This window comes from Ursus americanus, chromosome 19, assembly GCF_024610735.1.
Source record: "Ursus americanus isolate L20-20 chromosome 19, mUrsAme1.1.p, whole genome shotgun sequence".
NCBI classification, from domain to species: domain Eukaryota; kingdom Metazoa; phylum Chordata; class Mammalia; order Carnivora; family Ursidae; genus Ursus; species Ursus americanus.
In genome coordinates, this window is record NC_142145.1 from 29140062 (window position 1) to 29156361 (window position 16300).

Genomic DNA, 16300 nt, shown 5'->3' on the forward strand with positions numbered 1-16300 from the left:
ACCCTTGAAAGGAAATGTACGTTCAAGGAACTGAAATGTGTCCTGGGGCTAACTTGCGAGCCAGATGACGTAGTGGTCTTTTTCCTAAGAGCAGTTATGTTCCGCTCAAGTATGTTAAGACAGGAGTGACGTGTGAATGGCAAGGAGAAAACAAAGGCTTACTGACTTGGTAGGTTCAAGCCCACCTGACAATGGTCTTATTTCTATGCTTCCATATCTCTTTCTCATTGAGAAGAAATTCCACCCACTTCTGTAGGTATTGGTCCAAAATTTGGATCAGTTGAATCTTGGTAGGAACTTTTAGCTTCAACAATGGGTGAGGCTGAGGTGCAATAGGGTCACCCCCAAAGATGAGTCAAATGCATACTCTGTTCCTCAACTAATTATGGTTTGAGATGGAAATTCTATGACCATCATTGGTAATTTTGGCACAATAAATGCTTGCTATTCTTTGAGAGTATTTTATTCAGCTCTGGTAGGGAAGAAACACAATGGGATGGGTGAAACTCATGAGAAGTGATAAATATACATAATTATTAATAATTTGTGAGGCATATTAGTCAGAGAATTAAAGGAGCATGTGTGTTTTGAATATAGATAAAAAAGATGGAATAATCAAAAGTGTCTTAGAAAAGGATAGAAACACCAAGTAAATCTTAAATATAGGAAACAAATCATGACAGCTCCTGTTGGACAACATCATCAGACATAAATAGGCAGCCATTGATGTTGGACTGCCAAATTTAGCAAATGAAAATATAGAACACCCAATTAGATTTGAGTTTTAGATAAACAATGCAGTTTCGTTTGTTTGTTTGTTTGTTTGTTTGTTTAAGAATGACCCATGCAATATTTGGGACATACTTATACTAAAAATAAAGGTGTTTTTTTTTTAAATCCAAAATTTAAATATAACTCAGGGCCTGTGTTTTATCTGGGAAAACTATACTTGTGATACCCATTATGACCCAGTTCTGGCCTCATGCAGATAAAACCTAGAGCTGCTAAGCATCTTAGCCAGTAAGCTACAGCTGTAGCAGGTGTCAGCACCCTTCCATGCTTTAACAGAGGAAGTATGGTTTGTTGGCTCTTAGCACTTTCCATCTGTCAGCCTCTTCTCTCAAATCTCTACTCTGGTCCTTGTCACCATACCACCAGTGCGGTAGGCTGAGAGTTAAAAGACATATGACCATTTAAGACAGAGGATTCAGGCAGTGTATTAGTCCACTTGGGTTGCTCTAACAAAATGCTACAGACTGGGTGGCTGAAACAGCACACATGCATTTATCAGAAGTCTAGAGACTTGTTGGAAGCCCAGTATCAAGGTGCTAGATGATTTGGTTCCTGGTGATGGCCCCTTCCCAGGTTTGTAGATGGCTGTCTTCTTGCTATGTGCTCATGTGATTTTTTCCTTCATTCCTGAGCTTTCTGGTATTTTCTTCTTATAAGAACACTAATTCTGTTGGATTAGGGTCCCACTTCTATGTTGTCATTTAACCTTAATTCCTCAGAGGTCCTAGCTCCAATTGCAGTCACTCTGGAGATCAGGGCTTCAACATATGAATTTGGGAGGGGGGACACAATTCAACCCACAACAGACATAGTAGTATTTCAATCATATGTATACTCCACTCCAAGGGTGTTAGCTTACCCCATCTCCTTTTCCTTGATTCCTGTTGAATGTTTTAAACTGGTATAACAAACATGTGTGCTTTGAGTATCTTAATTTGGTCTTACAGGCTTTCTGTCCTGTTTTACTGAATAGTTTTCTAGAAGAGGAATCGGCTATCATTTGAAAAAGTATGTCCCAGATACTAAAGACTATTGGCAGACTGAAGCCGTAGATTTTTCTTTAATGTACTATTTTGTGCTAACAAGAAAAGGACTCTATAAAAGGGAAAAAAGTCACTTCCATAAATATTTACCCGGGATGGTGAATTTCAAACATTTAGTCTGCATCAGAATCACCCATATAGCTTATTAAAACACGGATTGTAGGACCACACCCCGGAGTTTCTGATTCAGCAGGTGTTTAGTGGGACCTGGGGTTTTGCATTTCTTACAAGTTCACAGGTGATACTGATGGTGTAGATTTGGCAACACACTTTAAGAACCAGAAGCCTGGTACACAAATAGAATATGATTCATTACAATTGTTTTTAGCCAGATGGGATTAATAAAAGACCATGAACTATGAGTGATTCCAGGACACTAGACCTTCACTGGACCTAACATTTTTTTCCTTCCAATTGTTTTTTTCTCTTTCTTTCTTTCTTTCTTTCTTTCTTTCTTTCTTTCTTTCTTTCTTTCTGTATAGTTGATGCACACTGTTACATTAATTTCAGGTGTACAGTTTAGTAATTTGACTGATTTATACATTATGTCATGTTCACAAGTGTAGCTACCATCTGTCTCGTTACCTTGCTATTACAATATCACTGACTGTATTCCTTAGGCTGTGCCTTTTATTCCCATGACTTATTCATTCCATCACTGGAAATCTGTATCTCCCTCTCCCCTTCACCCACTCACCTCCCAGTCCCCTCCCCTTTGGCAACCATTGGTTTGTCCTCTGTATTTATAGGTCTGATTCTGCTTTTATTTGTTTACTTATTGTTTTTGTTTTTTAGATTCCATTTATGAATGGGATCATATGGTATGTGTCTTTCTCAGTATGACTTAGTTCGATTAGCATAATACCCTCTAGGTCCATCCATGTTGTCTCAAATGGCAAATCTTATCCTTTTTATGGGTGTATAATATTCCTCTGTGTGTGTGTGTGTGTGTGTGTGTGTGTGTGTGTGTACACCACATTTTCCTTATCTTTGGATAAATATTACTGGACCATATGGTATTTCTATTTTTAATTTTTTGAGTAACCTCCATACTGTTTCCATGGTGGCTGTACCAATTTACATTCCCATCAACAGTGCGCAAGGGTTCTTTTTTTCATATCCTTGCCAATACTTGTTATTTCTTGTCATTTTGATTTTAGCCGTTCTAACTGGTGTAAGATGGCTATCTCATTGTGGTTTTGATTTGCATTTCCCTGATGATTGGTGATGCTGAACATCTTTTCATTTGCTGTTGGCCATCTGTATATCTTCTTTGGAAAATGTCTTTTCATGTCCTCTGCCCATTTTTTATTTGGATTGTTTATTTTTTTAGGGTTAAGTTGTGTAAGTTCTTTATATATTTTGGGTATTAACCCCTTATTGGATATATCATTTGCAAATATCTTTTCTCATTCAGTGGATTGTCTTTTTTGTTGTTGAGTGTTTCCTTTGCTGTGTAAAAGCTTTTTATTTTGATGTAATCCTAATAGTTTAGTTTGGCTTTTTCCCCCATTGCCTCAGGAGACATATCTAGAAAAATATTGCTATGGCCCATGTCAAAGAAATTACTGCCTGCGTTCTCTTCTAGGATTTTATGGGTTCAAACTTCACGTTTAGGTCTTTAAACCATTTTGAGTTTATTTTTGTGTATGGTGTAAGCAAGTGGTCCAGTTTCATTCTTCTGCATGTAGCTGACTAGTTTTCCCAGTACAATTTATTAAAGAGACAGTCTTCTCAATTGTATATTCTTGCCTTCTTTATCATAGATTACTTGACCATATAACCGTGGGTTTATTTCTGAGGTTTCAGTCTGTGCCATTGATCTGTGTGTCTATTTTTGTGCCAGTACCATACTGTTTTGATTACTGCAGTTTTTTAGTATATCTTAAATCTGGTATTGTGATATCTCCAACTTTGTTCTTCTTTCTCAGGATTTGGGGGGTATTTGGGGGGTCTTCTGTTGTTGCATTCAAATTTTGGCTATTTGGGGGGGTCTTCTGTTGTTGCATTCAAATTTTAGTATTTGTTCAAGTTTTGTGAAAAGTGCTGTTGGGGGGTCTTCTTTGTTGACTATTTGGGGGTCTTCTGTTGTTGCATTCAAATTTTAGTATTATTTGTTCAAGTTTTGTGAAAAGTGCTGTTGGTATTTTGATAGGGAAGTGCATTGAATCTATAGATTGCTTTAGGTATTATGGACATTTTAACAGTATTAATTCTTCCAATCCATGAGCATGGAATATCTTTGCATTTGTTTGTGTTTTCTTCAATTTATTTTATCAGTGTTTTATAGTTTTTGGAGTATACATTGTTCACCTCTTTGGTTGGGTTTATTCCTAAGGATTTTATTCTTTCTCATTCAGTTGTAAATTTTTCTTTTTTTTAATTTCTCTTTCTGCTGCTGGACCTGACTTTTGACCAACTGTGTGCAAATCCGTGGACTCATTCTGTCCTATCCAGTGTGCTAATATATATGACAACTGTGAACTCCCACTTTTTAGCACTTACGGAAGTTAGGACTTCCCCTCAGTGGGCTACTTGATGAACTCTTTCTTTGTCAGTATGTATTTCCTTCCTGGTAAATTAATAGATTAAAGTTAAAATGTTTTATCTCTGGTTGTCCTTCCTGTATGATAAATTCATGATCATTTTAGAAATCTTGTAATCCTGGAGGTTCTTCAGAGGAGCCCATTTGGACGTACATTACTATGTAAAAACTTCTTAATATGTAGTCACTCACCTCTCCCGATATGTCACCAGGGCATAGTCACTCTCCAATTATTATACATTTTAGTGTAATTCTATGATTAATATCTTTGTTCTTTACAAATAAACAAGGAAATATGAGTCTGGTAGTGCTTATTTAGTCATTGATACTCCTTGATACTCTGTCTTCTCCCTCTAGAAAGAAAAGCAAAGTCCTTGTGGACTTCTTTATCAATGACTTCCCAGTGACAGTCTTTGGAATAAATTGTTAAATTGAGGAGAGGAGAGGAATGACCTCTTATAATGTAGAAATTTACTTGCCTTCCTCCATCACTTTCCTGTCTCTGTGTATAACATTGTACATTTCCACATTATGTGCTTTCTTGAGGTTCTCTCCTCTTTAAGAAAATGGGTACTGTGAACCATATATTACTCACAGTGCCTAAGAATGAGCACTTAATATTTTCCATATTCTACGTGAAGTGTCTTACATGTATTATACATTATAGTAGTCACAACCACTCTGTGAGCTAGGTCCTATATGCCCCCTTTTGAAAAATGAGATACCTAGAAGTTGAAAGATGGATTTACCTATGATCACAGAAAAATCAAGTGGCACAGAGAAAACATAAACTTGGAAGTTTGACTCTTAACAATATTTACCAGTCAATGACAAAATTAATTTTTCTTTATCTTTTTCAAATAATGTATAGGAACAATAATTCAATTTATGTTTCTCATCACTAGAGTTCATATAAATTTGGCATTCTAACCCATAATTCAACATCAAAATAATAGCTTATGTTATTTAGCGTTTATAAGAAAGTGTTTTAGGATAATGTGCCAAGTCACACTTCTGGGTATGACTAGATGTATTTTCATTATATTTGGAAAGTATAGTCATATGGGAATTTAATAATCTGTTTGTGCTTAAAACATTACATCCTCCTTCTAGAAAAAATGAACTGGGAAGACAAATCACCTATAAATTAATAAGCAATAAGTAGAATGATGTACATTATATCAAAAGGTGATATTTGAACAAAGTTCTATTTATTAAGGTTCCCCTTAACTGGATCTGGTAACACTATATTCTTGTGCTTGATATTTGCCTTTTAAACCAGAATTTGGGTGAGATTTAAATGTGCAATTAGGTAACAAATTTGGGGTTTAGTTCTCTTCACTGAGTGTGTTAATTTTCCTGAGTGTTGAAATAATATCAGAAAAATATTAATAATGATGACAATGGTGGTGAAGACGATAATACTAGTGTGTGTAATAATGTCCAAATTCTTCATAGGCCCCATCTAATTTGATGGTCTTTTCTTTATCACCAGATGATAATTTTATTTCTATTTAACTTAAGGAGCTTTGGTTCTCTGATTCAGAAATTGATTTTTCCATGAGCTTAGGCATTCAAACTGGTCATTTTAGAGACTTTACACAGATAATCTTACTGAAAAATTTCTTTGGAATTTTACTTTATCTCTTTATTTTTGGAGCAACTTGACTTTGATACTTGTAGATTATTAATGAGGTGTGTAAACTTATTTTTAGAAGAGAAGACACAAATTCATGTAGATATTTTTTTCTTTCAAACTGCATAATGAGCTGTTATAAGACCTGTTTTAATTCTTTGGACATGAGATAAAACTCCATTGTGAAGAAACCCGTTCCAAGGAAAGCAGGTGCTTTAATGATGTTGATTTGTTGATTCCGCCTCCAGGGGCCTGTTACAAACTAAATGCTAATCTCATCTGTTTACATTAATCATAATCCTATCCACTTACGTACCTGAGTAAAACAAACAAGCAAGCATGAGTCTGTTTTTTAATTCAAGTATATAAATAAAAGACACTAAATAAATTAGTAAAAAGGAGAAACCAGCCTGAGTGAGTTTGAACTCCTTTGGAGGACATTGAGTTTATTCACTTTAGGAAACCAGACTTTATTAGGTTAATCAATAACCATATTTAATTCCAATTCATTAGCTTATATGTACGTATCTGCATCTCAGTGTGCATTTAAGAAAGTAGCTCCTTTTCAGTCAAGTTATTTTCAGACTTAAATTGTGTCTAATTTAAATTGAACTTCACTCTCAATGGTCTCAAATGTGTTAGATATGAGTTGAGTTCATGCTGACAGATGGGGAAATGATTCAAGAGAAGAATGTCATTTTAAGCTCTTCCAGCATATCTACACTGTAACTTGAAAATGAATTCTCAGGATAGTACTATCTGTTAATATTTGGCCCATGGTCCTACAGTAATCCGATTTGCTTGTTTGGAAGGCAGTATGACTAATGAACTGAACAAATGATGAGAACCAGCCCTTGAAAACTCCATATTGAAAGTAGCATGCAGCTTTGTGGATAGCCATTCCTCGGGGCTCATCTTTGGCAGACACTAGCTGCACTGTGGTGGGTTTAATTCAGAGCCCACCTACAGTGGAAGTGGTGCTCATAAAATACTGCTGGGATTCATGTTTATTGGCTTTGGAAGTAAAATCTACAGACACTAAAGTAAAAACTCTGTAATAACAGTTATAATTAAAAATATGGGCCAAGTTAAGTTCATCATGTGCACTATCTTGTCAAGGCAAAATAGGGACATACTGTGATGTTACCAGCCAAAGTAATATTTTAGTTCAATTGATTTTACTAGTGATACACAGACATAATTCTTCAAAGTTTCCATAAAAACAGTGGAGGAAAATGAGCCTAAGTTCTAATTCAGAACAAAGAGTCATTTTCCCTGAGAAAAGTTATAAGAAGAAAGATAAAGATGTGTACAATGAAGCTAACTTTAGTTCATAAAGAATCAGATATTCAGGCTTCAGTTCTTAGATTATTTTTTTATTCCACTAATTTGAACATCTGCTGTGTTCTTGACACCATTCTAGGTCCTGGGGAGAAATCAGGGGAGGTTATAGAGAATCTACAACCTGGAGGGAAGGGACCTGTGTCTGTAGCCACGTTCCCTACGTATCAGTTCTTTAGCATTAAAGGACTTACGGTTCAGTAAGAGTTACCAGCACTTATCTTAAGATATCTGGAAAATGTTTAATGGATTGTATGACACACAGTAGATGCTCTGTTAGTACTGGTTTATTCTATTGTTGACCTTATTTTGGGGAGTTAAGTATGAATAACACATGATCTTTACCCACAAGGGGCTCATAACCTACCTATAAGAGATTTAATCCAGTTTTTTAGCTCCTTGTGGGTCAAGATCATGTATTATGGCCCAACATAATCTAAATCTACGGGAGATGATGGTGATGATGATGGTAATGATGAAAATACTGTGCCTAACATTGTTTTAAATGCTTTATGTTATTTTAGGTATCTTAAAAATGGCAGAATGAAGTTTAAATTATTAAGATTATTGTCATATGTAGAAATTGAATATTATAAAGGTAAAATGACTTTCCCCATATCACACAGTGAGTGAATGCAGAAGGGATTAAACTCAGCTCATGTTCATAAAAGACTAATCTTTTATTAACCTTCCAGCTTAGCCCTACAACTCCAGTGTCACGTTCTCAACATCATTTGTTTATTATCTAAAATGAAAAGAGAAATATATTTTAATATTTGTAATATTAAAATATAGTCAGTGCAAACCAGATTATAACTAGACATTGTTAATATATTACTCACTCGTACATTTTTTTAAGAAAGACAATTTCTTATTCAGACATGAATATAACCTTTCTAATCATAAACACATTTATTGTACAAAATGTTGTCTGAATTGTGAGACATCTTAAAAACAACCTAAAATACACCTATATCTACCTTGGAATAACCTAGAAATTACTGAATTCAGCCAACTAGGGGCTTTCCAGCTGTTTTTATATATAAACCAATCTGACTTTCATTTCTTTCCCACTGGCTTTCTTCTCTGAGGTAAATTTTTTCATGATATTATATTGTTTTTTTCCTCCTGAGGTGCCAGCAATAATATATTTTTTATACTCCAGGAGCATGCATTTCAAGTGATATCTTCTTGAAATTACTTTCATTTTATTAATTTAACAAATTTAGAGACTATTCGTAACCTAAAATATTTAAAATAATATTTACATAATTTCTATATATAATGCATATTAATCAATATCATATAGCTTTTTCCTATATAGAGCTATTGCATACTTTCATAAGATTGTCTGTATAAGAACTTCCAGCTGCTTATTGCTGTGAGAAATAAGTGTGGTGAAAAATAATTGAAATATACAGATAATCCCAGGAGGGTGTGGGTAGATAGATAGATAGATAGATAGATACACATAGATAGATAGATCACACACACACACATATATATATAAATTTTTATTTATATAAATTTTTAGGGAGTTTTGTAGTAATACAAGTAAATAAAGGGGACATGAGTAGCACAGTGGCATTGGAATTGAAAGAAAGTACAAACTGAGAAACATTGTGGACTTAACTAAATTTTTAGAAATGGTTGGACATCTGTGTAAGGAAGGAGATTAAAATTATTTTCGAATTTTGAACTGACTTGGGACACTCTGAAATCATTCCAACACAAAAACAAAGAGAACTTTGGAGTTCATCTAGTTCTGGGATTTGGCCATTAACTGGTTGGGCTAAGGTTTTCAATTTGTCCAAAAAAAAAAAAGGGAGAATCAGGATATTAGAGTAAGAACCCCAAGCTGCCAAATGTTCAGTCAAGTGTGCTTTAAGGTATTTCTTATTCATAAACAAAAATGGGACATGGGACACCTGGATGGCTCAGTCAGTTGAGCATCCGACTCTTGATTTCAGCTCAGGTCATGATCTCGGGGTTGTGGGATCAAGCCCTGTGTGGGGCTCTGCGCTGAGCAGGGAGTCCGCTTGAGATTCTCTCTCTTCCTCTCCCTGTGCCCCTCCCACTCCCCCATCTCTCAAATAAATAAATAAATAAATAAATAAATAAATAAATCTTTTTAAAAAATCGGATAATCAGGGGCACCTGGGTGAGTCAGATGGTTAAGTGGCTGACTTGATTTCAGCTCAGGTCATGATCTCGAGGTTTTGGGATCCAACCCCTTGTTGAGCTCCGAGTTCAGGGGGGAGTCTGCTTGAGGATTTTCTCTCTCTCCTTCTCCCTCTGCCCCTCCCCCTCACTCAGATGCTCTCTCTCTAAAATAAATAAATAAATCTTTAAAAAAAATGGGACGGTCACCAGATAGAGGTGAGAACGTGTGTGTGTGTGTGTGTGTGTGTGTGTGTGTGTGTGTGTGTGTGTGGTGGGAGCTGCAGGTCATGATTTTTATTTGAATCAACAGATTAAAAGCAGAAAATTCAAATGTTTTTCTAGTCTACTCTGTTTCAGAAACAGTGAAAGGCATGATATAATTTGTTTCTAATCGGATTCACCATTATGTTACTTTATTGTTAGTACTGTGACATGTAAAAGTATACATGGCAGTTTAAGGAGTCTCCTTTAATACCTGATAAATATGATGGTGATTGTTCGTCCCATTTTATTTATTTATTTATTTATTTATTTATTTATTTATTTATTTAGATTTAGAAATCTTTTTTTTTTTTTTTTTTTTAGATTTTTATTTATTTATTTGACAGAGAGAGAGAGACAGCCAACAAGAGAACACAGGCAGGGGGACTGGGAGAGGAAGAAGCAGGTTCCCAGTGGAGGAGCCTGATGTGGGGCTCGAACCCAGGACTCTGGGATCACGCCCTGAGCTGAAGGCAGATGCTTAATGACTGAGCCACCCGGGCGCCCCTGAATTTAGAAATCTGACTTAACTTTCAGTGTTCAGCTCTCCCACTGGCTGGTTAGAGTATCAATATACAACTTCTGCTGAGGAAACATGGTCAGGATGCACTGGCAGAGCAGTTCCAGGCCTCAGAATGTCGTCTCTGTTATACCTCTAATTGTGCAAATAGTATGAATATGTGACTATTGATTTCAGCATTAACTGAAGGAATAAAAGGTTGGAATTTTTCCAATGTCTTAACGCAGAGTTTTACAAATACAGAATAAATGGGATCTCTTTTTTACTGTGGAATGCTATCCAAGATGCATTGTCAAATAAAAACAGCAAAACACATCAAAGTATTTTAACGTTTTTCTAAGACTAAAGGAGATAAAAGCATACACGTCCATGCACAGGCGTGTGTGTGCAGACACACACTTGTATGTGTATAAAAACTCTGGAGTCATAAACAAAAATAATAATGGATTATATGTTCGGGAATGGGAAGTGGGTGGATAGGAAAAAGTATGGGTGTGAAAATTTTTATTGAAATCTTTTTATATTTTCAAGGGTTTGCTAAATGTGAATCTATTAGCTATTCAATAAATAAATTTTAGTTCTCTACTTTCTCAACAAAGGTTTATTTTTTTTAATTTTGAGATAAAATCTTCATCTGGTCATTTTTTTTCTTAAAAGTCTTTATATCTCCAAATTTCATAACTTGGTATTTAAGATCTTCTGTTATCTCGTGACAACTTAACTTTGTAACATAGGCTTTTCATCTTCACGCACCCTATACTCCAAGTAAACAGAACAATACAACTACTGTGGTAAAGAAGTCGTCCATGCCAGCCTGCATTTGAGCTCATGTATTTCATCTATAGGGATTGTCATGTTCCTTGTTTTAATGTATTCTCATTCTATCTTTAGGTATCCCTTATGGACCAGTGAGGCCTGTTATATAGGACTAGCTCCGATAGGAATAATACCTTTGCCTATGGTTGTGGTGTATCATACTAAGAATAAAGTATTGGAAGAAGTCATGAAAGAGAGAAATCAGGAAAGAATAAGAGATACCCGAATAAAATTGGTTACTGAATTCAAACCATATTAGGTAGAGTTAATCAAATTGGGTTTCCAATAATAGAAACACATTTTGAAGGATTGAAGAAAGGCAGGTGAGGGAAAATGCCCTGATCACAAGCATGGGTTATTCTTGGTGCCTTTAGACGGGCTGCTCAAAGACAACCTATGAACAGCCAGAACTGTTTAGAGCAGCTAAAAGGCAGTATACTCTCACCATGTATGAGTCCCAGGGCCAATGTTAGAACTTCTATGGAAATTTCCTTGATAACTTCCATGGAAATTTAAGCTTTCTTTTTCTGAACTCCCTTTTACCAAATAACTCCTGTATATGATTTAATGCTTATTATATTTTTTAATATTCTTATTTATATACATGTCATAACTCTTTCTGCGAAGTCATTTATATACCAGAACTTTTAAAAATAAATAATATATCTAAAGCATCAAACATCATACTGAGTATACAGTAGTAGCTCAAAAATATACTCCCTAGAGGATCCCAAATTCCCTGCCTTCTTTGTTCCTTACAAAAGAGTCATTCAAAGAATATTTCTAATGAGCAAATCAACAAAGTAATGCAGTAGGTAAGGTTAGGAGACTAGTATGTAATAGTTGTGACAGAGCCACTTATAAACCAGGACCTTGGGCGAGTCACTCTCCTCATGAGTAAATGGGTATTGAGTAAGTAGCTCTGTAGGATCCTGTATACTTCTAATGTGTATTGTTTTCTATTGTTTTTTATTAAATTACCACAAATGTAGTGACTTGAAGCACCAGCTATTTATTATCTCACAGTTCGATGAGTCAGAAACCTGGCCATAGAGTAGCTCAACTGGGTTCCCTGCTTAGGGTCTCAAGAGTTTGAAATCACCATGTCAGCTGAGCTGGGATCTTATATGGAGGCCCTGGAGAGGAATTTGCTTCGTGCTTTTTCAGATCACCGGCAGAATTTAGTTCCTCAGAGTTAAAGAACTGAAGTCTCCATTTCCTTGAGTGGTACATTGAACTTCTCTCATGCTTTCGATCTCTGATTTCCTCTTCTGCTTTCAATTACATCTGCAAAGCCCCTTTGCCATGTAACGGAATATAAACCACGGGAGTACAACCAAGGACTGAAGCTAGTGAAGACCACAATTCTACCTACCATAGATACCTGGTGTTCAAAGAGCCGCTAGAGCTGTCCAAAGCTAGAATGAGTAGCTTTCAGAAGTAGTGATGGTTCACTCATTGGAAAGTTTCAAGTAGACACATTTGAGAGAGAGAATAGATCAAACATAAGGTTTGGTGTTGTTCTGTTTTGAGGAGGGGCCCTTTCCAACCCTGACAGTAAACGATTCTCTTCTATAAGTGTGAGTCAAAATATTGGCATTCAATTTTCTATTTACTGAAGTCCACTGGCAATTTTTTTTGCCATCATGTGCGGTCTAAGGATGGTACAAAAAGGTACTCTCAGGCATTGCAGGGTCAGTAAGAAAGGATTTCGCAGCCTCCTTTGTCTCCTTTCCAAAGCTATGAGCCACAGTAACATGTCTTCCACAGAATATTATATAAATGTACACTTAATTTATGCCTCTTAGTTAATTCATATATCTAAGCCTGCCTGACATAAGCTTAAATATTAATGTACATATTGCAATACAGCTAGTAAACTTGGAAAAGTATGTGAAATGTATTTAGAAATAATGCAAATTGGAAAAAGAAATTCTTCAAAAATATCCGGAATGCTTCTGAATGCAGAATGAGCAACCCCTGGGAATATTCCAATTTCACCTGCTGTCATCTCTCTCCAAATTACTTCAGAAATGCCATGCTTGGTTGAGTGCTGTATACACAGGTGGCTCTGTATCAATGGTGTTTAATGATGGCATGCACGGGGAAGAGAGAGGAGGAGTAAAATGCCACTTTAGAATATGTGACTTTTAGTAGAACTGCATTAGCAAATGTGAAGCACATTATAAGAAAACCTCCATCATCTGGAAAGCTATTGAAGAGGGAAAAGTGTTCTAGCCACCTGAATTTCCTGGTCTGTGGATGATTACCCTGAATTCCCTTCCCACTTTCACACTTGTTGAAATACTTTGTAAAAAGTGAATATTCACTTTCTCAGATTAAAATGTTGGCTTTATGAATGCTATTAAAGTGGACTTACAGATCATATATTTTTGCCAAATGCTGAGAGTAGAAACTAGATGAGCTATAGTAGATTGAATCGAACTGCCCTGAGCCTAACACATGCCTAGATATGGTGTTTGCAAGTGACATACCTGAGACGTCAAATGTGTTTGCAACTCTGACCTACGTTGTTGCCATTCACCACCACACATTGTAATGTGGTAACTTCTATTAGTTAAGGGTACTGGTGAATAGCAGCTTCTTTGCTCTGTGTATGTACTCACTTGCAGAGTGGAAAATCAGTGCTGGGCCTCGTATTCTGTTTTTTTTTTAAGCCTCCCTGGCTCTGTGGCCAGTTGGAAGTTGGTAACAGATATGTATTGCAGTGATTTGAAAATCCTTTTTATAATTCTATATGTGACCAGGGCGTCAAAGGAATAATTTCAGAAATCATAAGATAAACTGTCAGCCTAGCCACTAACAAGTCATGTGACTCTGGATGCCAGTTTTTCATCATTAAAACAAAACATTTGGATTAAATCAATAATTTCCAAATTTGAGTCATGTATATTAAATGACCCTACATTTCCGTTTGCCCAGAAAAGATCTGACTTATGCCAGGCCTCACGAAGTAATTATTATTTGTGTTCCCTTTCACTTTCAGAAGTATCCCAGTGGGACAATAAAGTATATATGTGCCATATTTATGGCCATTGTCGAGAGGGAAAAACTTATTGCTGGATCTTCCATGGGCCAAAATAAAACTAACTGAAATCTACATGATTATCATTCTCATATAACCTTATGAGCAAAAAAATTTACAAATGAGATAAAGACCAATCTATAAAACCCATAAATTCTAATAACCAACATTAAAAGTTTGTCCTAGATTATGCTTTTTTCTCTGAAATTAAATCACTAATGTTAGGTCTAATATGAAAATGTAGCTTGGGAGGAGGTTTAATCTTTGGGTTGTTATATTTTTAAAGATATCAATAATATTTATTCTGAGAATATCCTCCTAAGATTTTTCACATAGATGTTACCAATAATTTCAAAGCTTTTTTGTTAGGGGAAATCAGATTTCAGATTTTACTAAACTCTTCATTTCAAATGAAGTTTGCTTGATAACTCTATGGAATTTTCCCAGTAATACTGCAACTATACTGAAATCTGTCTATCTAAAATCTGTTTTCTAATAAAATCATTTGCTAACATTGGAACCACAATATACTTTAGTAAGTATTCATAACTTACTGCCAAGAACCGTCACATGTTGACTTGCCTAAAACACATCGTGGTTCCATGACCTCTGAGTGCCTTCCCATCACCGTCACCACCATGAGCTATACCACCACACTCACCAAAATTCTTTCTTCCCTTAGTGGACTCATCAGATGCTAGATGTACTGAGAGATGATTGTGCCTTCACTTGGAGGAAATAATATCTCAGGCCCAGATGCAAAAGTGGGCAGTGAAACTAAGTGGCTGTACTGGGTTACAGATGTAACCGGACAAGGCAGAATATGCTCAGAATATATGCTATCATGACAAATGAAAGCACTCACTGAAAACTTCTTACAAAGACCTCAATAACCTCTCAGAATTTGCTTGAGCACCTCCTTGAACGCTGGATTGAGAAGCTATCCAATTGGAAATTCCAGTTATAATTGGTGATTGGCCTTTGGAAACTGAGTTATAGCACATTTCTCCTACATAATAAAATTACCTGCTTTAAAATGTTTTAAAAATGATTTGGAAATCGGGTTAAATTTTTATTTTTTTTTTAAAGAGGAGGGGAGTGGCAGAGAGCCCTGACTTGGGCCTTGATCTCATGACCCTGAGATCAAGACCCCAGCTGAAACCAAGAGTCAGATGCTCACCCACATGCCCCTTAAAGTTACCTTTTTAAAAAATAGTTTTATAGGTTACTGTCTTATCACATCCTAAAATAATGTGAATTTTTAAATTTTCTTTATTTTTTTTTAAGAAAATGAGACTTTGGGAGGATTGAACAAAAATCACAGAACAATTTTAGAGGTAAGTCTATGAATTCTTTTTGACGATATAGTGGGAAATCGAAGCTGTTAAGAAATATGAAAGAAAAAAAAAAAAACCAACCTGCAATTCAGAGGCCCCAAATCTGCCATGTCCTAGTTTTCCATTTGTGATATTGCTTTTGACAGGTCCTATTGTATGGTGTCAAACATACCATGCAGTACAAGAAAAGATATAATCAAGAAAACACAGTTTGAAAGCCTGCAGAAAGATTTGCCAACTAAAATTTTTCCAATGAGTCTCACTCACTTTTGTTTTTCCCCCCATGCATTTTCCCTATTCATCTTTTCAAAGGTAAATCAATGCTTTCAATTATAAGTAGGATTTCTGTTTCATTCCAATAAGCATTCATAAAATTCTCAGTCCCTGCAAGCTGGCTATTCTCACCTATTGGGATTTGGAATGCAATATGGTGTAATAACTTCTCTTATTTATAAAATAATTATGACCACAATGCTTTCCTCAAACTAAAAACAGAGGGCCTGTTTACTGTAAAAAGATTGTAGGCCTCTCTGAGTTGCTGAACGCAACTTGGTTTTTCGATTATTTTGAATATTCCTGGAGACAAGGAGGAACATAGAAGTGTCTTAAAACTAGAGAAATTCTCCTCTGCAGTTTGAGAAGGAAGATTATAAAATATAATATTCCTAAGAGGCAATACAGGCTGAAAAGCATACAGTCTCAGGTGCTTAAGCGCTGTGGGACATTAGGGAGAAATGAATAGTTTTGACCCATTATTGACAAATAATGACCCATTGTAGTACAAATACCAACATGTTCAT

At 35.7% G+C, this 16300-nt stretch overlaps 1 protein-coding gene across 1 annotated transcript in view; it reads left to right on the plus strand.

Moving 5' to 3' along the window:
• RIT2 (Ras like without CAAX 2) overlaps positions 1–16300 on the plus strand; it is a 423565-nt gene that overhangs the window by 19780 nt on the left and 387485 nt on the right. Inside the window, exon 2 of the mRNA XM_087869855.1 lies at positions 15451–15500. The gene's annotated coding sequence lies outside the window, so the exon portion shown is untranslated. The remainder of the gene's footprint in view (positions 1–15450; positions 15501–16300) is intronic.